At 40.3% G+C, this 22,240-nt stretch overlaps 1 protein-coding gene across 1 annotated transcript in view; it reads left to right on the top strand.

Moving 5' to 3' along the window:
- The window catches only part of LOC150079049 (meckelin), an 860,544-nt gene that overhangs the window by 510,231 nt on the left and 328,073 nt on the right, over positions 1-22,240 (top strand). The gene's annotated exons all lie outside the window — the stretch shown is intronic.

Here is a 22,240-nt window from a genome sequence, read left to right as displayed (position 1 = left end):
GCACCAGCATGCATAAACCACATGTTCTGGCATTGCTGAAGTTGAACATTATCATCATCAAGGAGGTCTGGAAGAACATTCTGCAGGAACTGAAGGTACAGCTCTCCTGTAAGCCTGTTTGGCAGAAACAATTAGACAGTCTCCTAGTAGTCCTCCATAGACATTCAACAAGAAACCTTTCTGATGTCGTGACTCGTGAATTGTACTAGGATTTTCGTCGGACCAAACGTGATATTTACCAATGTATATATAGGTGTTATTTACCAATGCACCATAGCCTTAGCTGCCTATGCGCTAATTATAAACAACCAGCCAACCATCCTAGAAACTGGCCGACCGGGCTAGCCGAGTGGGTAAAGTACCTGCCCGGCAACCCAAAGGTCGCGGGTTCGATTCCCGCCTCGGGCTTGGATCAAAGTACTGCAAAAACCTTGGAAGGTGCAATATGGCCACAGAAGCCGATGCGCCAACAACTACCAAATCAAAAAAAAAAAAAAAAAAAATCCTAGAAACTTTAACAAATGTGCAAGATTTTATTTTACTGCTGAACCACTTAAATGAATATCATTCATGAACAGCATAACTAGGCTATTCATCAAAACTTTCATAGATTAGAAATTCATGCATGATACTACTTCCATAAATACTATTATGAAGGATCTTTCTAATAAACATCATAAATTAGATAGAAAAGTGGTATTCAGAAATTTACACTTAATCATATATTCACTATACAAGTTGCCGACCGGGCTAGCCGGATGGGTAAAGTGCCTGCCTGGCAACCCAAAGGTCGCGGGTTCGAATCCCGCCTTGGGCTTGGATCAGAGTACTGCAAAAACCTCGGGAGGTGCATTATGGCCACAGAAGCCGATGCGCCAACAACTAACTAAAACAAAACTATACAAGTTGGTTTCTTTTTTCTTTTTGTTTTTTTATTTATAATCATCCTTCAAATTTCACGTAGTGCTGTATTACAGTAAAGTCTACATTAAGAACTGGCGTTTACATTTTAATTCAGTTATCAATGCTTGCTCTTTTTTCTTTTTCTTTTTTTTTTGAAAGTTGACACTATGGCAATTTAATACACTCTATAATAAACTGTGATGAAAACAGCAACTAATACCACGCCAATACATAGAAGGTCACAAACCAAACCTTAGCGCTCTTATTGACATTATATGCGTATGTGGGAGGCTTTATATAACTAAGAAATTTTTTGTTTCCATTTAGTATTGTTGTGAAAATTGGTTTCTCTGTAAACGATGCATTAATTCTGGAAGCTTGTTTGCTCTAAAAGTTAGTCTGAAAAAAGGACACTCTGAAAGTTTCCTAAACAAGTTCCGAAAAAGTAAATCCAAAAACATAATTCCCTGATGAATTTCGATACGAAGGTTGGCAGGGTTGTTAATAAGAGTAATGATAGTATGCTATTGCATCAGGTTCTGGAAAGTTTGAGCAGATGGGCTGAGAGGTGGCAACTGAAGTTTAACATTGACAAATGTAAAGTACTGCATATGAGTAGCAGTTACCCCAGAGTAACGTACCTACTTGGTGGTACTACACTCAGAGTAGTGGAGAATGAAAGGGATCTGGGGTAATTGTGCAGTCAGATATGAAGTTTTCTGATCAGTGCAAAAAAGGCTGTAATAGTAGCTGATGTTGTTTTGTCAATGACATACAGAAATTTTGCTAGCAGAGATAAGGGAGTGATTGTCCCCTTGTATAAGGCAATGGTCAACCCATACCTTGAGTACTGGAGACCTCATTTTAGGAAAGATGTGTAGCTGCAGGAACGAGTACAGAGAAGGGCAGTGAGATTGGTGAGTGGAACAAAGGGTTTCTGTTACCAGGAAAGGCTTAAGTTCTACAAATTGCAGCTTCTGGAGACTAAGCACCTGTGGGGTGATCTAATTGAGGTGTATGATTGGTTTGAGCAAGCTCAATGCTGATAGGAATCTTCCTCTTGCAGATTATTCACCTGAGTGAACATAAATGCAAATTGAGGAAAGACAATTTTAGAATAGATGTGCAGAAATTTGCCTTTAGGATGGTTGATAGTTGGAACCAGCTTCCATCTGTTGTAGTAGTGGATGTGAACAATTTAATAAGTTCAAGGCACAACTAAACAAACTTTTGTAATGAATGGATCGGTGAAATGGGATTGATTTTTTTTTTTTTTTTTGACTGATGCTATATAAGCTTGCTTTCTTGCATCATATGCCTCTGCTAATGCTAATTCCGTGAACTGTTTTTGTATAATGGAGAAGATGAACAAATCTTCGTATAATGGAGAAGATGAATTTTAAAAGGTGTATAATATATGCACATTGTTGATTCATGTAAAAAAATATATACATAAATTGTAAATTCATTGTTACAAATTCTTGTCTTTCTAATCACATGCCATTAATTCAGGCTTAGGAATGTTTACCTGTCATTTAACTCAAACAGAATGTTATATGATTTCTTGGTGCTTCAATGGTTGACTTATATGCTAGAATGTATGATATGATATTTCTAAAATTATAGTGTAGATATACATTTAATAATCACTGAATTATGACCAACCCTATGTGGCATAGGCCATAATGAACTATGCCACATAACTAACAATATAAAAAACTGGACAGCTTCATACACTAGAGCAGTGGTAAGTCAGTGGGGAAATGCATGAAGAACAATATTCTAAACGATGATGCACTGCACACCCAGATATATGATGTTCTACAGCAGGCCACTCGGCTACGGAGGCCGTTTTTACCTTTTTTACAGCAGACGACCCAAGAGACATTATCTCCTCACCACTGATCATCATCGACAGCGAATGCTATAGTGTCAACAACAAGCTGGTTGAACACGTGAGGACTGGAAGTGGATGTGAACTTCCTCATGCAACCTAGGTCCATGGATCCATTGTGCATGGTCCCCACTATCCCATGGAAAATGACAGGAGTTGCATAATATGGGGCATGTTTTACTAGTAAGAACTAGGACTCCTGGTTTGTATGTACCAACGTTTCACTGGTAAAGTCCCTTTTTTTTTTTTTTTTTTTTTTTAAATCCATAGGGTTTTATTTGTTCTTATAATATATTTTATTGTAGCCAGCGAAGTCTACTGGCAGTTCTTAGGAGACCATGTGCACCCCTGCCATGTTGCATTTTTTCCCAGACAGAAATAGGATCTTCCAGGATGATAATGTTCCATGTCATCAGGCCAACACTGTGCACAAGTGATTCAAGGAACACAGCTAAGATATTACCGACCTTGATAGGCCTCCAAATTTGCCTAACCTCAATTCTGTTGAACACCTGTGGAACATTTTAAATGGAAAGTGAGTCGAAGCACAATTGTCATGTATTCCAACAATGTGGAAAGCCTTGCAGGCTGCACAGCTGTGAATCCCTGTGGACTTCTTCACACATCTAGTGTAGTCAATGTGCAAACAGTGGCCCAGATGGTGTTAGGTAAGTTTTCATAATTCAGTGATCTCTGGATATGTGTTATATATGTCCCCATTATTCATGGTTCAAGGGAACAATAAAATAAAGAAAATGAAACGAACCATGCCAACAAAGAAAACAACAAAAATCTTAGTACATTAGTGTTCCCACTAATGTACTAAACATTCACAATTTTCAGTTCTTTGAATTTTCTACCATCATTCTATTGATATCTGTCAATGATTATCATTATGCAAAAAAAGAAAGAACACCACACAATTACAATTGTAGTTCTTTTTAATTTCTTGCATTTTCAAAAACTCTTTATTTGATAGAAGCACTTATCTCAAAAATTTCTTGTAGAGAACAAGAAAGGAAAACTACCTTTCTTCCTTAATTGCTAATCCTTATAATCTCTGCTTGTTCACATTAGGCACTGCTCCTGCCTTCCTGTGCCAGGGCTGGAAACCTTAGCAGAACAGTTAATCTGCCAATGGCCAAAAGGAGCATAATATGTTTCCTTTAGAGACAACAAGCTCTCAGCCAGAGACAGAAACTGAACATGACACATCAAAACCCAAGAGGTTTAAAACCAATTCCTTAGTGACAGATTTTCCTGCATTTCTAATAATGCATTCACTTATAGATTAGCCTCTCAGTAAACTGTCTCCCTTCTTTATCCAGAAACACCTGAAAAGTATTGCAGGATCTAAAACTGTAAACCTTAAATTGTAAACTTAAAACTTTACTGGAATTCCAGTAAACGTTTCTCCCAATGCAACCCTAAACACATCTAAAGGTGCTATGTCTAGCTGGGATCAATTAAGTGTCACAGAAGAAGAGATAATTCAAGAGCTTCAAGAGCAAAATGTTATTGTAGTCCGAAGGATTATGATTAAAAAAATGCAATACACTCACACCCACCAGGAATATTATTCTCACCTTTACTACCCCCAAATCTATCCTCATCGGTAAAAGCAGGCTATCTATTTTGCCACATTCAACCCTACACTCCCAATCCCTTGAGATGTTACGCCAGATTTATGGCCACCCTCAAACGACATGCAGAAGAAACCTGGTTTGTCCCATCTGCGGGTCCACCGATCACTCTCAAAGTGATTGTTTGGTGAAAGAAATGACTTGCCCTAATAGTAAAGGCAACCAACCTGCTTACTCTAGGACATGAAACATGGAAAAACTGAGAAGAAAAAAAAAAAGTAAAATATAAGGTTTAAAACAAAGTAAGCTATCGAGAAGCAAGGAAATTAATTGCACCCAGTATGGCAAAATGTATGCCAATGCTAGTATTGCACAAAAATATCAGTCAGTGGCCACCCAAACTGATGTTACAGTCTGTTCAAACACTTCAATCTCTCACTGCGCTTGGGCTGTCCTCTCTCAGAACAGTCCAATGTCCCTAAGCAGTTGAACCAGGCAAGCAGTACTCCTCTTACAGTACCAGTGATATCTCCTCCTCCTCCAGTGATTGCCACTACTGATGTTTGAATTTAAAAAAGACTATTCAAGACATGTCCATAGATAGAAATAACTTGTCCAGACAGGAAGACCCAATCCTAGAAATATATGTGGAAGAAGATATGGTCACCAGTCAGCCCTTCTTCCCAAAAAAAGACAAGCCAAAGCCTGAATGCCATAAGCCATCCACGTAAAAAAAGCAGTCAGATATGGCTTCTTTTACTAAATTCTACTAATGCCTTATATTTTACAGTGGAACTGCAGAGACTTTCATGGCAACATTAATAATATTCACGACTTAATTAACCACAACTTTCCAATTAGTTTCTGTCTGCAGGAAACCTATTTACTTCTCAAATTTCTGCCACCATAAAGAACTATTCTGTCTATCGACAAGATCACAATACATTAAATGCTGCCTGTGGAGATGTGGCCGTCTTGGTCAGCTCACAGATCCTGACCGAGCAAATTGTTCTTCAAACTGAAATTGAAGTTGTTGCTGTATGTTTAATAACTCAGATTTCACTAACACTAGTTTCAATCTATCTCATCGTCATACTTTCCCTTTCAATTCAATTAATTTTTTTTTTTCTTTACATATATATAAATACATATGATCTAACCAAGGAGGATGTCTTTGTGTGTGCTATGGGCAGAGACTGTGAAGAAATTAGATGCCAACTCAGCATTCTGATGGGAGTCTATGAGAGTTTCAGGTGTTGAGTATATACCCTCGAAGAAATTATTATGAATGCCCCATCAAGCTCTCACCTGCCCAACTCAATGCCAGATCTCACTCCTGTGCATCAGGTAACACAGCAGCAATCTCCAAGGCAGAATGTGCTGGTCCCACAGGAAAGTTATTGTTGGTGACTTTATTGTCAGGGATGGGGAATATATTATACAAAAAGGACAGGTGGAACGTCTTCCAAGGGTGAAAATTTATGATGTTGTAGGGCAAATATCATCTTTCAAGGGCACAAAAGGTGATATTGTACATGTTGACATTAATGACTTTAAGAGTAAGAGATCTGCAGATTTATTTAACAAGTACAGGTCAATGCTGAAAAAAAAAAAAGTCACGAGTTAAGAGCTAAATTTGAGTGTCTGCAATTCTGCCCAGACACCGATAGGAGGGGTATATCATTAGAGCCTTGTCAATCATTTTGGCACTGGAGAGATTGCGCAAGGTGCATGAGGTAGAATTTTTTTCAGCATGGTCTGCGCTTGCTAACAGGAGAGGGATGGGATACACTTAAATAGAAAGGATGCAAGAATATTTTCTAATGCTATCGAGGCAGTGTTAGGTGGGTTGGAAAACTGCTAGCTTTGGGGGGGGGATTCACAGATTAAAAGAGTAACAGTAGCCCCAGGAAGAGACAAAAGTGATTCTTGCACTGCTTTAATTGTAATGAGCAGCAGCCCTCTAGAGCACGTTGCCGGTATTTTCAAGAGCTGCTGCGAGGCATCATGGAACAAGTAAATACATTGGTTGTGTTAGGGTAACTAAGAATAAGAACAGGTGCATGTATTCTTACATGTATACCAATGCTAGAAGTCATCAAATTGTTGGGATATCAGAGATGTGGTATCACACAGATATAAGCAGTGCAGAATTGGAATTTGGGGAGTAAAATGTGTACAGAAAGGATAGACAGGGTAGGAAGGTTGTTAAGTAACACATAAAATCTAAGGAAGTGTATTCAGTTGACATGGGTGGACAGTGCAATGTTGAGTCTAGTTGGTGTGACACAAACACTGGGAAAGGGAAAATGAGAGTAGGTGTGTGTTATAGGCCTAATGACTCTGCTGGGTACAACGAACAGTTGTGCTGAGAAATAGAGTGGGCCAGTAAATCAGAATGTCTTCTAATGGGGGATTTTAACTTTCCAGATATTGATTGGAATTTGTGGGTTGGTCACTCGCACGCTAGCAAGACTTTTGTGGATTTATTGGAGGATTGTTTTCTACAGCAACATGTTCGAGGGGCAACCAGAGGGAAGGGAATAATACTCTTGATGTGATTATCAGCAGTGATTATTTGTGCATTAAGAATTTGCAGATAAAGGAACCACTAGGTGACAGTGATCACAGTGTACTGTTGTGGTGGCACACCATGGCCATAGTTGCCGATGCGCCCAATAAATCCCGAAACGAACAAACAAACAGTACTGATGTGGGATTTACTTAAAGATGTAACTACCATCAAGGGTAAAGGGAAGGGTTTTTGCTTTCGTAAGGGGACTACATTGGTCTCAGACAGTTTTTAAATTCTGTACAGTGGGATCAACTGATGATGTTACCAACAGAGAATTCTAAATAGGAAACCTTCGGTGACTTAATCTTGGAGGCTACTAGGCTTTTCATATTAACTAAGAAATACTGTTCAAGGTTCAGGCCTAATGGATGTCATTAATGAGGCTCGTGGCAGAGAAGAAAAATGCATGGGATGCATATAAATTATCAGGCGTCAAATCTCAAAGGAGGTTAGGCAGGCAAAGATAGATTAAGAGAAATCTTTGGCAAAGTGTTCAAAGAAAAACACCAAAGAGTTCTTTTCTTATGTAAACTAGAAGGAAGGGGATGAATCAGATTGCTCCACTTAATATTGATGGTTCGACTATTGACGATCCTGCTCAAGTAGCTGATAAAATGAATGAGTATTTTGCATCTACATTCACACTTGAGGAGTTATTCAAGGAGGGGAATGCCAGAAGTTTATCAAACTCTAACCGGGAGCTAAGTGATTTTGTAGTAACTGAGAGCAAAGTGGAGAAGGAATTTTTGAAGTTAAATAATAAAAAATGGCACCTGACGTGGATGGAATCTATCCAATTAAACTAAAAGAATCAGCGATGGAAGTTAGCAAACCCTCGGCCATAATCATGAGAGCATCCTTAGATTCAGGGGAGAGGTCCCCTTTGACTAGAGATATGCAAATGTATTCCCAATTCACAACAGGGATTCAAAGGAATGACATAAATATTTATAGACCTGTTAGTTTAACTTCTGTTCCGGGGAAAATAATGGAGTCACTGGTTAAAGAGGCGATACAGGATCACCTAGACAAGACTGCAGTGATAGTTCAGAAACAGCATGGGTTTGTTAAGTGGAAGTCCTGTTTGACCAATTTGATTGGTTACTGGAATGTGGTCAGAAAGGAACTGGATGCAAAAAATAATTTCGATATCATATATTTGTATTTCGGGAAAGCTTTTGATACTTTTTCACATGGAAGACTGCTATACAAATTGGAGCCGTATGGCATTAAGGACAAGTTGCTGCAATGGATAAAATGATGGTTGAGTGGGAGACGACAGAGAGTGCTAATAAATGGACACTGCTCTACATGGACTAATGTTATTAGTGGTGTCCTCCGGGGTTCTGTGATGGGCCCATTGTTGTTTTGTGTATTTTTCAATGATATTGATGAAGGTATATCAGACTTAATGTCCAAGTTTGCAGATGATACAAAGTATAGGTAGCAGTAACCCAAAAGAAAGATACCAACTGTGTGGCGATATTAAGAATACGATATTAACTGGCGAAGTGAACAGAGTTCACTTCGCCAGTTAATATCGTATTGTTTACAGAATGCTGTGGTTTGACCAAATGTAGACCACATGTGGTTTGTATGTGTGACCTTAACCGGGTAGCTGCAAAGCAGTACCCATCCTCAACATTAGGAGGTAGTTCTCTATTAATATAATTGCCCGAAAAGGAGCAGATCTTGCATCCACCCACTGAAGGCAGTGCTAAATCAGTGGGTTCTAGCAGATTTCTCTAGTTGCCCATACTAGAGAAAAAAATAAAATAAGTCACTGAAGGCTTCGTGAATTTCAGTATTACTAAGGATAATCCTGAAATTCAAGCAGGTGCAAGAAGAAAGCATCCATTCACAATGATGCATTGTTGGATCTCGTCGTGGAAGTTGTCAGTAACTGCCTTCTTGTATTGAAACATCATCAGAAAACTGTTGAAAATGTTTGAAATTGGAGACAATTTTAGTCAAAACTTTTACATTGTCAGGTGAGAACTGTGGAACATTTTCCAGTAGGGAATTTCTAAAGTCACAATAATAAGGGCAGTGGAAGACAACATTCACCCAGTCTCCTCACTGCTGCCATAGGCAAGTGTCTTTATTTTATAAACCAAACTGGACAAGTTTTGATGTGATGGAACTGTACCCAGTGATCAGAAAAGATGTGTAGATATTAGGAGAGAACCAAGATGAAATTTACAATTAAGTTCCAACTACATATTCCTCCTTTCTTGCTTAAAATCATATGAAGAGTTTGCAGCAAATTCCATCAGCAATGTGTGTTTGAGATGATAACAGAACGATCCGAATATAAGATGAAGATCTAACTTCAATATCCCACCTATTACTTGTAGGGCATCTGTAGAAACTGTCCTGCAGGCAACTAAGTTAGAGGCCTCTGTTCTCAGGGTACATAATGACAATGAAGTTCAGTTTCACTGAGAAAATACGGGAACACAGGTTTATTTAAATTCTTTTAACAGGAAACACATAAGATAAGTAAAAATAAGTTAAAAATAAACATACATCAATAGCTTTTGGGCATAGATTGCCCTTCATCAGTTGGAAAGCATTAATACAAAAATGAAAAGAATGCCCAGTATGGTGTCCTGCAGGCATATGGCATACAAAGCAGCATTGAGCACTGCAGAGAGTACAGTTTAAATCAAAACTTCACAGTTTTAACATGCTCAAACCATAAGTGACAATTGATGACATTTCATGACTCAAACCAGAGCAGCAAAGCAAAGGGCTCAAGCTAATGGGAATGCTGTGGCCCAGGGGAGAACTGAGGGGGGCAGTTGTCCTCTGAATCACAGCCTTGTAAGATGCACTATTTGCTTGATGTTTGCGGAGCAGTCAAGTATGGGACATGATACTGCCATGGGGGATGTCTTTGTGTGTGTGCGATGCAAGGAGTGTAAGGAGATAAGGCGACAACTCAGCGTTGTTATGGGCCAATATGAGAGCTTGAAGGATAGGGTGGATGCCCTCGAAGGATTACAAGTGAGGGGCCCATCAAGCTCTCAGCTGCCCACACCAATGCCAGAGCTTGCACTTGGTCATCGCGGAACACAGCGGCAACCCCCAAGGCAGAATGCGCTGGTCCCAAAGGAACTAGTAGTTGTTGGTGACTCTATTGTCAGGGAAACGGGAAACATGCTTTGTAAAAAGGATAGGTGGAATAGGACCAGGGTATGTCTGCCAGGGGCAAAAGTTGATGACGTTGTAGAGCGGATATCATCTTTTAAGGGCACAAAAGGTGATATAGTTGTACACGTTGGCACTAATGACATTAAGAGTAGGAGACCGGCGGAATTACTTGACAAGTACAGGTCACTGATGAAAAAAAGCCGTGAATTAGGGTTGAAATTGAAAGTGTCTGCAATTCTGCCCAGACACGATAGGAGGGAGTATATGATGAGAGCCCTGTCAATCAATTCGGCCCTGGAAAGATTGTGCAGGGCTCAAGGGGTAGAATTTTTTTCAGCCTGGTCTGTACTTGTTAACAGGAGAGACTGCTTCTACAGGGATGGGATACACTTAAATAGAAAGGGTGCAAGAATGTTTGCTGATGCTATCGAGGCAATGTTAGGTGGGTCGGAAAACTGCTAGATTGGGGGGATACAAGGACTAATAGATTAACAGTAGCCACTGGCAGAGGTGAAAGTGATTCTTGCACTGCTTCTATTGGAATGAGCCGCAGCCTGGAAAATAAGATGCAGGATATTTCAGAGACTGCTGGGAATCATTGGGGTACAAGTAAACACATGGGTTGTGTTAGGGTAGCTAAGAAAAAGAACAGGTGCATGTATACTTGTGTGTACACCAATGCTAGGAGTTTAGTAAATAAATTTGATGAATTTGAGGTATTGCTCAAAACATCAAAGGCAGATATTGTGGGGATTTCAGAGACGTGGTGTCACACAGATATAAGAAATGCAGAACTGGAATTTGGGGAGTACAATGTGTACAGAAAGGATAGACAGGATAGGAAGGGAGGAGGGGTTATGCTATTAATTAAGAAACACATAAAATCCAAGGAAGTGAAGCCAGTCGACATCGCTGGACAGTGCAGTGTCGAGTCAGTTTGGTGTGACATAAGCATTGGGAGATCAAAATTGAGAGTAGGAGTGTGCTATAGGCCTAATGACTCTGATGAGTATAATAAGAAACTGTTCGGAGAAATAGAGTGGGCCAGTAAATCAGAGAGTCTTATAATGGGGGATTTTAATTTCCCAGATATTGACTGGAATTTGGGGGCTGGTCACTCACACAGTAGCAAGGCTTTTGTGGATTTATTGGATGATTGTTTTCTACATCAGCATGTTCGGGAGGCAACTAGAGGGAGTAATACTCTTGATTTGATTATCAGTAGTGATTCTTCATGCATTCAGAATCTGCAGATAAATGAACCACTTGGTGGCAGTGATCACAGTGTGCTGAAGTGGGAGTTACTCAAAGAGGTAACTACCATTAGGGGTAAAGGGAAGGGGTATTGCTTTCGTAAAGGCGACTACAATGGACTGAGACAGTATTTAAATTCTATACAGTGGGATCAACTGATGATATTGCCAACAGCAAATTCAAAATGGGAAGCATTCAAAGAACTTATCGTGGAAGCTACTAGGCTTTACATACCAACTAAGAAATATTGTTCAAGGTTTAGGCCTAAATGGTTGTCAGATGAACTAATGAGGCATATGGCAGAGAAGAAAAATGCATGGGATACATACAAATTAACACGTGACACGGATGCCTATGATAGATACAAGTTGATCTGTAACCAAGTTACAAAGGAGGTTAGGCAGGCGAAGGCAGATTACGAGAGATCCTTGGCAAGGGATGCGAAGAAAAACAGCAAAGAGTTCTTTACTTATGTAAACTCTAGAAGGAAGGGGATGAATCAGATTGGTCCACTTGAGATCGATGGGTCAACTGTTGATGACCCTGCTCGGGTAGCTAACAAACTAAATGAATATTTTGCATCGACATTCACACATGAGGAGTTATTCAGCGAGGGGAATGCCAGAGGTGTATTCAACTCTAGCAGTAAGCTAGAGAATCTTGTAATAACTGAGAGCAAAGTGGAGGAGGAATTGTTGAAGATAAACACAAGAAAGGCACCTGGGGTGGATGGGATCTATCCAGTTATATTAAAGGAGGCAGCAAAGGAGGTAAGCAAACCCTTAGCCATAATTATGAGAGCTTCCTTGGACTCAGGGGAGGTACCCATTGACTGGAGATGTGCAAATGTGACCCCAATTCACAAAGGGGGATCAAAGGCTGACACAAGTAATTATAGACCTGTGAATTTAACTTCTGTTCCCGGAAAATTAATGGAGGCACTGGTGAAAGAAGCACTGCAGGATCATCTAGACAAGACTTCAGTTATAGCTAGGACACAGCATGGTTTTGTTAAGGGGAAGTCTTGCCTGACCAATTTGATTGGATACTATGATGCAGTCACAAAAGAACTGGATGCAGGGAATAACTTTGATATTATATACTTGGATCTTAGAAAGGCTTTTGATACTGTTGCACATGGAAGACTGCTGCACAAATTGGAGCAGTGTGGCATTGGAGGCAAGTTGCTGCTATGGATAAAGGGGTGGTTGAGGGGGAGAAGACAGAGAGTGGTAATCAATGGACACTGCTCATCGTGGACTAATGTTATTAGTGGAGTCCCTCAGGGTTCAGTATTGGGGCCTTTATTGTTTTCTGTATTTATAAATGATATTGATGATGGTATATCAGGCTTAATGTCCAAGTTTGCAGACGATACAAAGGTTGGCAGGGTTGTCAAGGACACTACTGACACTATGCTGCTGCAACAGGATTTGGAAAGGTTGAGCAGATGGGCTTCGAGGTGGCAAATGAAGTTTAATATTGACAAATGTAAAGTACTACATATGGGAAACAGCAACCCCAGAGCAACGTATCAACTCTGTGGTACTACACTGACAGTGGTAGAGAATGAAAGGGACCTGGGGGTGGTGGTGCAGGCAGATATGAAGTTCTCTGAGCAGTGCAGACGAGCTGCAAGAGTAGCTCATGGTGTATTGTCAATGATATATAGAAATTTTTCTAGCAGGGATAAGGAGGTGATTATTCCCTTGTATAAGGCAATGGTCAGGCCACACCTAGAGTACTGTATACAGGCCTGGAGGCCTCATTTCAGGAAGGATGTAGAGCTGCTGGAACGAGTACAGAGAAGGGCAACTAGATTGGTGAATGGGACAAAGGGGTTCTCTTACGAAGAAAGGCTTAAGTTTTGCAAATTACAGTGTCTGGAAACTAGGCACCAGCGGGGTGATCTGATAGAGGTGTACAAAGCCTTGAATGGTTTGAGCATGCTCAATGCTGATGGGATTCTTCCTCTAGCTCAGAAAAATCACCTGAGAGGGCATAAATTCAAATTGAGGAAAGACAGATGTAGGATAGATGTGCGGAAATTTGCCTTTAGCCAGCGGGTGGTTGGTGGGTGGAACAGACTTCCATCCCTTGTCGTGGAAGTTGATAGCCTAAATAAGTTTAAGGCTCAGCTGGACAGGTATTTCGAACGAACAGAGGGGTGAAGTGGAAGTGGTTATTTTTATTTATTTATGTTACTTTTTTTTTTTTTTTTTTTTTTTTTGGCTGATGCTGCATAAGCTTGCTTTCTTGCATCAAATGCCTCTACTAATGCTAATGCTAATGCTAATTGGAAGAAACACAGCTTTGTAATAGAGCAAGAGTATCTTCCTGCCAAGACTCCAATCAGATTTAGAGATTCTTGCTATGGTCATAGTAAATCTTGACCTTCTCAAGAAGATTGTTGATGTGTAGGGTGAAGTCTAATCGGTCTTCTAGAACGACACCAAGATACACTGGTGTGCAGAACTAAGGACCAACACTATTTCTAAAGGTTACAACCACAAAATCAAATGAAACAGCCTGTGGCGATTTGCATAACTGTGACCATTCAGTAGAAAGCTGGTGCACATGCAAAAATTTGAATCGTGATGAGAGGGCTCACATAAACAGATAAAAGCAGCAGTCATGTGCAAATTACTGAATGGTGAGCACAATTGTTACAGACGTTAGATTGGTTTCAATGCTACAATGCTACAGACAACGAAATGGCCAGTAGACAACATCTGGATGACTTTACACGGGGTCGAATAATTGGGAAGGTTTAAGTGTGAGGAGTGTGGCTGCAGAGTTCGATATCTCCCATAGCATCGTCTCACATGCTTGGTCGGCCTTCAGAATGACAGCGGGATCCATTGCAAACCAGCTGCACAGGACATCGCGATTTACTGTGTCCAGGTGACTCCACAAAGGTGGACTGTTTGCCCGATGGCCAGTACGCTGTGTCCCTTTAACACCTGCCCATCAGAAACACCATTTACAGTGGCACATCGAACACAAGGACTGGACAGCAGCATAGCAGGGTAAGGTACTGTTTACTGTGAGAGAAGATTTAGTCTCAGCAGTGATTTTGGACATCAGCTGATCTGGCGAGAGGTTGGCACATGGTATTACCCCGCAAACATCAATGAAAGGGATCGATATGGCGGTCGAGGTGTTCTCATCTGGGGAGGCGTTATCTTGGATGGAGTGCAACTGGTGCACGCTACTGTACTGAGGTAATCCTTCCCCATGTGCATCTGTTCCGAGGTGCCATTGACCCCGAGTTCGTGTTTATGGATGATAACGTCACATCCCATTGCACTGCAGTTGTTGATATGCTTTTGGAAAGTGGGGATATTGTTCGAATGGATTGGCCTGCCCGTTCTTCCAATCTAAATCCCATCGAACACATATGGAACGCTCTGGGGAGATTCCTAGCGGCACTTCCACACCCACCAGAAAATGTTCACCAGCTGAAGATGGCATTAACAGAGGAATGGACGATGTTACTGCAAGAACTGATCAACAACGTTGTTCTAAGTATGGACAGGCAATGCAAAGCCTGCATCAACATTAGGAGTGGCCATATCTCCTACCGAGGACCACCTCTTCCCTTTGTTCCATACGTTGCAGTCATGCATCTGTATCATGGCAGCCACTGCTATTTTGCCATTTTTGAATAATGTCCCTCGGTACAGAGGGACATTTTTGAATAATGTCCCTCTGTACCGTTTTGTTTCTGTTGTTTTGTCAGTGTTGTTTCCTCCATTATTTCTGTGTTTCACGAGGTTCCTTTGATATTCTTTACCCATATCCAGGCCACTTCTGTGAGAACCTGACTACACGTGAAAACCTGACATCCTTAAGTTTTGCACACCAGTGTATCTAACTGCCTTAAAATATCTGAGAATTTCCTGGAGCTGAGGGATTTTCCCACTATAATATATATATAAATATATATATATACATTTAGCAGGGATGTTCCTATGGTATGTGGCACCCAGGTGGCAAATTAAATTTGGCACCCCCTTTAAAATTTGTTAGATCTCACCTCATTCTCAGATAAAGAAAAATGAACTCACTGATAAAACTGCTAAACATCCGTCGACATTTGATTTAACCTACACATCCCTGTTCCAGCCTGGCTGTAAACAAAAGGTGACTTGTACACTTTGGCACTAATGACATTCAGTGAGACTTACTTAACAAGTACAGGAAAATGTTGAAAAAAAGTTGAAAGTTAGGATTAAATTTGAAAGTGTGTACAATTCTGTCCACACAAGATAGGAGGGAGTACACAAGGAGAGCCTTGTCAAACAACCTCCCAATGGAGAGATTGTGCAAGGCTCAGGGGTTTAATTTTTCTCAGTGTGGTCTGTGCTTATTAACAAGAGAGACTGCTTCTAAAGGAATGGGATACACTTAAATAGAAAGGGTACAAGAATGTGTGCTGATGTTATCAAGGCAGTGTTAGGTGGGTCAAAAAACTTGCTAGCTTGGAGGGATACATAGATAAACAGTAGCCGCAGGTAGAGGTGAAAGTAATTCTTGCGCTACTTTTATTGGAATGAGCAGCAGCCTTAAAAATAGTGTGTTCGGGATTTCAACGACTTCTGGGACAAGTAAATATTTGTACTGTGTTAGAGTGACTAAGTAAGAACAGTGCATCTGTTCTTATTCGGTGTACTTGTATACTTGCATGTATACGAATGCACAGAGCATAGTAAATAAATTTGATTAAATTGAAGTGCTGGTCAAGACAATGAATAGTGACAATGCTGGGATACCAGAAACATGGTGACACTCATATATAAGGCATGCAGAATTTGAATATGGGATGTACAGTGTGTACAGAAAGGATATTGTGTATATTGTCAAGTGGCACCAGAAGTTCCCCGTGTATTACACATTGTTATGCTATAAACTTTGTCAGAGATAGTGTTAGTGTGTATAATGTAGTGTAGTGTTGGGTCATATTGACCTGTTGTTCCTCCAGCAGTTATTGGGCCCCCCCTAATGAGACCCAACATTGCCTGTCCTTGCCTCGAGGAGGCAATGGTAGAGTACAAGTATAGCAACTGGGAACAGGTGAAAGTTTTCTGGCATAGGTGAACCCTGGACTGTGCCTGAGTTTGCCAGGGAGGGCCCTAAGGGGAAAATGCATATGTACCCTGTACCCATGAAAAATGTTTTATGTAAAAATATCTTTGATTAAAATCAGAACTGTCTCTGATTATTATATGATGAAAATTCTTTGATGAAAATCAGAACTGTTTCTGATTCATAAAACATTACAATGTAATGTTTTATGCTCACGCCTGCTACTTACTCTACCGAATCAACGTTAATGACATTAGCATCATACATCAGTGCAAAATATTTAATATGAATGATGTAACGTTTTATGCTCATGGCCGATACTTACTCTACCAAATCAACGTTTGAAAGAGTTTAGCAAAATCCAAGCCAATAGCCTAATTACCCATTTAATTGTAGCAATTTGTTGAATAGTGTGATCACAACAATACAAGGTATTTGTGTTGTTGCAATCTGCATTTTCATTACATTCCATTGTTGGATGCTGCTATAGATGTTTCGCATCAATCATTTTCTGATTGGCCCCGAGTGCCAAGCGAGTGATCTAGCGATTTACAAAGTGAATTTGAAAGAGTCTTTTCTAAAGAGAATTTGTTAAAGAGATTTCCAAAAGTTTTACTTTCAAAGTTATTTATTTTCTGGCTCTTTGTAAATAAAGAAGGAAGCCTCCTACAAGAAAGGAAAAACACCTTTCTTTTGTACATATAACTACTTTTCTAACACACTAATCACTAACCTTTATCGCTTGGTCACTGGTGGCACCACTCCTGCCTCCATGTGGCGGGGCCGGTAACCTGGGGGATAAATCAACCCTCTGGGCTAAAAGGAGCAGTAATGGAAACCAATGAATTTCCACGTCTAGAGCCCAAGAGTGCTCAATATGACAATCATGAACCCGACCATGACTTCTCTACCTCGAAGAGAATGAAAAAAGATGCAGGCAGACAGGAATCACCAGCCTTCCTAATTATCCATTCTCTGTCGGCACAGCCTGTTAGCAAGCTCTCCCCTTTCATAATCCAAGAATGCCTGGAACATGCAGCAGCATCTCCAAAAATGGTGAAACGTCTCCAATCCGGGGACTTGCTAATAGAGACTTCTCTCCCAAGATATTCTGAACAATTATTGAAACTCACCACTTTAATCGGAATTCCAATACAAGTCACTCCACATAACACCCTGAATTCGTCCAAGGAAGTGATTACTGAGTGGGATCTACTGAACGTGTCCGAAGAAGAAATAGTACAGGAACTAAAGACACAAAATGTAACTCAAGCAAAAAGAATCATGATACGAAAAGATGGTACCTTAGTCCCAACACGTAACATAATTCTAACTTTCAATTCACCGAATCTACCAGCATCAGTCAAAGCAGGTTACTTAAATTGCCGTGTTCGACCCTTTATCCCAAATCCCCTAAGATGCTACAAATGCCAGAAATTTGGTCACTCCCAGACAGCATGCCGTGGCGTTTCAACATGTCCAAACTGTGGCTCCACAACTCATACCCAGTCAGAATGCAAAGCACAAACTCCGCAGTGTCCTAATTGCAGGGGAAGCCATCCAGCATACTCTAAAGAATGTGATCTCTGGAAGATAGGCAAGAAAATACAAAAATATAAGACTGAAAATAAAGTCACCTATCAAGAAGCTAGGAAACAAATCAAACTGATCATGCCAAATAGCTCTTATGCCTCGGTTATCCACTCTCACCAATCAGTAGCATGTCAGACGGAAGTGTCACTCTCTCCAGATAAATCGATTGCAGACTGGGCTCGATCAGTTCTATCGACCCAGCGTACATCAAAGCCAAACACAGTAGATCAAGGTATGAATACACCTCTTACGGTTCCAACCCAGATCATAACCCAAGGTAAAGTAACAGAAAAACAGCAAAAATCAGATCCTGTCGAGGTTAATCAACCACCCTCAACAAGGATGGATACTGATGATATGATTACCCAAGACCTTCTTGAATTACATGCAGATGGTGAAATGGAAGATAGCAATAATTCAACACACCCCAACTTCCCCAGAAAAGAAAAACCTAAGCTGGATCGTCACAAACAACCCACTTATAAAAAGCAGTCGGATTCATCTCCCTCTTACAAATCTAAATAATGGAACAGATCATCCAATGGAACTGTAGAGGCCTTCGCAGTAATATCGACGATATCCATGAATTAATTCACCACTACAGACCTCTTGCAATGTGCTTGCAGGAAACGAATTTGACACCTCAGATCTCAATCAAAATCAAAAATTATACTATGTTCAGGCAAGACAGAGCTGGCACTAACAGTGCTCACGGAGGAGTAGCAATACTCTTGGATTCAAGCATCCCCTCCAGACGCATTCATTTACAAACCTCCTTAGAAGCTGTTGCCACTCGCGTTGTAAATGGTATTACACTGACACTGGTTTCAATCTATCTTCCACCAAATCATCAATATACCATTCAAGAAATCGAAGATCTTGTCTTGCAGTTACCATCTCCATTTTGTATCCTAGGAGACTTTAATGCCCACCATCCAATATGGGGTTCCCCTATATCAGACAAACGAGGGAAGCTTATTGAAATGTTGATAGACAGGCAAAATTTAACTTTACTAAATACTGGCACTCCCACATATATCCATCTCCCTACAGGTTCAACTTCTACAATAGACCTTACCATTTGTTCCCCAATCCTCTTTCCAAGTATAGAGTGGGTGACTCTAAGCGATCCTTATAGCAGTGACCACTATCCCATAATCTGCAAAATTCAAACATCCTGTTCCTTCCCAACAGAAAATCCAATGAAATGGAAATTTTCAAGAGCTGACTGGACAAAATACAGAATGCACATATCATTTGACAACTACATTATTCAGTCCTGTTCCATCGACAGTGTTACTGAGCACATCACAAATCAAATTCTGTCAGCCGCATCCGCTACCATTCCTCAATATCAAGTAAGAAATAGACGAAAAACAAATTACTGGTGGAATGAAGACTGTAATCATGCGAAAAAAGAGAAAAACAAAGCGTGGAACCTTTTCCGCAACCACCTCCATCTTATTAGTTATAAACGTCTCAGAGCAAAAGCCCATTTCATCAGACGTAAAGCGAAAAAAGAAAATTGGATTAAATTCGCCTCATCAGTAAATAAAAATACCGATATCAGATTAATCTGGAGAAAAATAAAATGTTTAAACAGTAAATTCTCTTCTTTATCCACCCCACTACTGAACTGGAATGGACAGGAGCTTACTACTCCTACAGAAATAGCAAATGCACTGGGGATCGTATTTTCTCAGTTGTCCTCTTCTACTGCCTATGATCAAACATTTCATAAACTTAAAACGGTTGCAGAGAAATCGAGACTAAATTTCACTGGAAATTCCGCTTTATCTTATAATAAACCATTTACCATGCTTGAGCTGCAACAATCCCTTAACCACTCAAGAAACAGTGCTGCTGGCGCTGATGGGGTATACTATGTAATGCTACGAAATTTGGATCAGAGATCACTCTCGTTACTGCTCATATTTTTCAATCGAATTTTTTCCGAACATACCTTCCTAAGTTCCTGGTGTCATTCTTATGTACTAGCAATTGCAAAGCCCGGTAAAGATCATTCTGTTACGCAAAATTACAGACCAATATCCCTTACCAGCTGTCTAAGCAAAACCCTCAAGAAAATGTTACATCGCCGTCTCACTTGGTTCCTGGAGTCCCAAAATTTGATTCACAACAACCAATTTGGATTCTGGAAAAATCGATCTTCATTGGATCTCATGATCAAAACCGAGACAAACATTAGAAATGCTTTCGTCAAGAAGGAACATCTCGTAATGGTCTGTCTTGACGTTGAGAAAGCCTTTGACACTACATGGCGATTCGGCCTCCTAAAAGATCTGCATTCTCTTGGCCTGAGAGGTAATTTACCATACTTTATCAAACATTTTCTACATCAGAGATCCTTTCAAGTTCGTTACCGGGGAACCCTCTCTAAGATTTTTACCCAAGAAGAAGGAATTCCGCAAGGGTCGGTTCTCAGTGCCACTTTATTTGCAATGAGAATGAACCATATAATTGAACTTATTCCGAAAACTGTAGATTCGTACCTTTCCGCAGATGATCTCTCAATATCCTGTCATTCTCAAAACATGCATTATATTGAACGGCAGCTACAAATATCAATTAATCGCATCCTGACATGGATGACACAAAATGGTTGTAGACTGTCCAGCCAGAAATCTGCTGCCATACACTTCTGTAGCAGACGCAATATGCATCCTGAGCCCGAGCTCCACTTGAATAACCATCCTCTTCCCATAGCTAATTGTATTCGTCTACTAGGATTATTTTTCGACACCAAGTTAAACTTCCAAAAACACATTGAATATCTCCGGACAAACTGTCAAAAGAAACTGAACATACTCAGAGTTTTATCAACGACAACATGGGGAGCAGATCGTTACAGCCTGCTTCACCTATACAGAACCATAATCATATCACGCCTGGAGTACGGGGCGCCTGTTTTCGATTCTGCTAGGGAGAGTGTCTTATCTCGCCTCAACCCTATTCAACATTCAGCTCTTAGATCAGCATTAGGTGCGTTCAGAACATCTCTAGTGCAAAGTTTATATATCGAAGCCCATGAACCTCCTCTAAATATCAGGAGAAAGATGTTGCTGTTAAACTATGCAATCAAGATCCAAAGCCAGAGAACCCATCCTAATTGGTCAATACTTCATGATCCGCTGTATATGACCCTGTATAGAAACAAACCACAGACAGTTCGGCCTGCTGGTATTAGGCTAAAACATCTAACAGAAGATTGGGATATACACTTCGATAAAATCTTGCAAGATCCTATAGATCCGGACCCTCCATGGTCTGTGATCATGCCATGTTGTGACAAGTATTTCCACCAGTGGGGTAAACACTCTCTATCAGACTTTACCATCCAACAGCTACACATTGAACATGCTCAACATTATCCTGACTTCGCTAAAATATATACAGATGGATCGAAGTCTGAGAGTGGATCGGGTGCAGCAGTGGTACTCCCTGATAAAATAATTTCTCAATCTCTTCCGACAGAGTGTAGTAGCTACACAACTGAATTATTTGCCATAAACCTTGCATTAGAAAATGTCTTCCATATGTCAACTCAAAAGAGCATATACACAGACTCACAAAGTTCCATATTAGCATTGCAAAACAATTCCCCGCCTACTCACCCAATATTAAAGCTCATCAAAACACAGTTGATACGTCTTAGAGAGCATCAGCAAAAGGTTATCTTCTGCTGGATCCCAGGCCATACCGGAATACCAGGGAATGAAATTGCAGATGATGCTGCCAAAAATCCATCCAGCCCAGCCCCAATGAATTCGCTAGTACCTGTCACAGATTATAAAATGAATATACAAAGAATATGTAAGGATCAATTGACTCTTCAGTGACAAACACAACTCCATAATAAACTATGCCAAATAAAACCCTTACCAAAATTATGGGCTTCTAGCTTTATAGCAAACAGACAAGAAGAAGTAATTCTAGCCAGAGCCAGAATCGGTCATACTCATTTAACCCATCTGTTTCTTTTGTCAGGAAATGATCCTCCCCAGTGTAATCATTGTCATACACCACTCACAGTCAAACACATACTTCTCGACTGTACTCTATATAGTAATGCTCGATTAATGTCTTTCAGTTCTCTGTCAAATTTAAAGGAACCTTTGTCACTTCGCCATATCATAGGCGAAAATTCAAATCTCGCAGAATTCTTCTCCTTTC

The sequence above is a fragment of the Mastigoproctus giganteus genome, chromosome 10, assembly GCF_048544385.1.
Source record: "Mastigoproctus giganteus isolate SK-2022 chromosome 10, ASM4854438v1, whole genome shotgun sequence".
Classification (NCBI taxonomy): Eukaryota; Metazoa; Arthropoda; class Arachnida; order Uropygi; family Thelyphonidae; genus Mastigoproctus; species Mastigoproctus giganteus.
The sequence above is the reverse complement of the archived record's forward strand: the minus strand, read 5'-3'. Positions and strand labels throughout refer to the sequence as shown.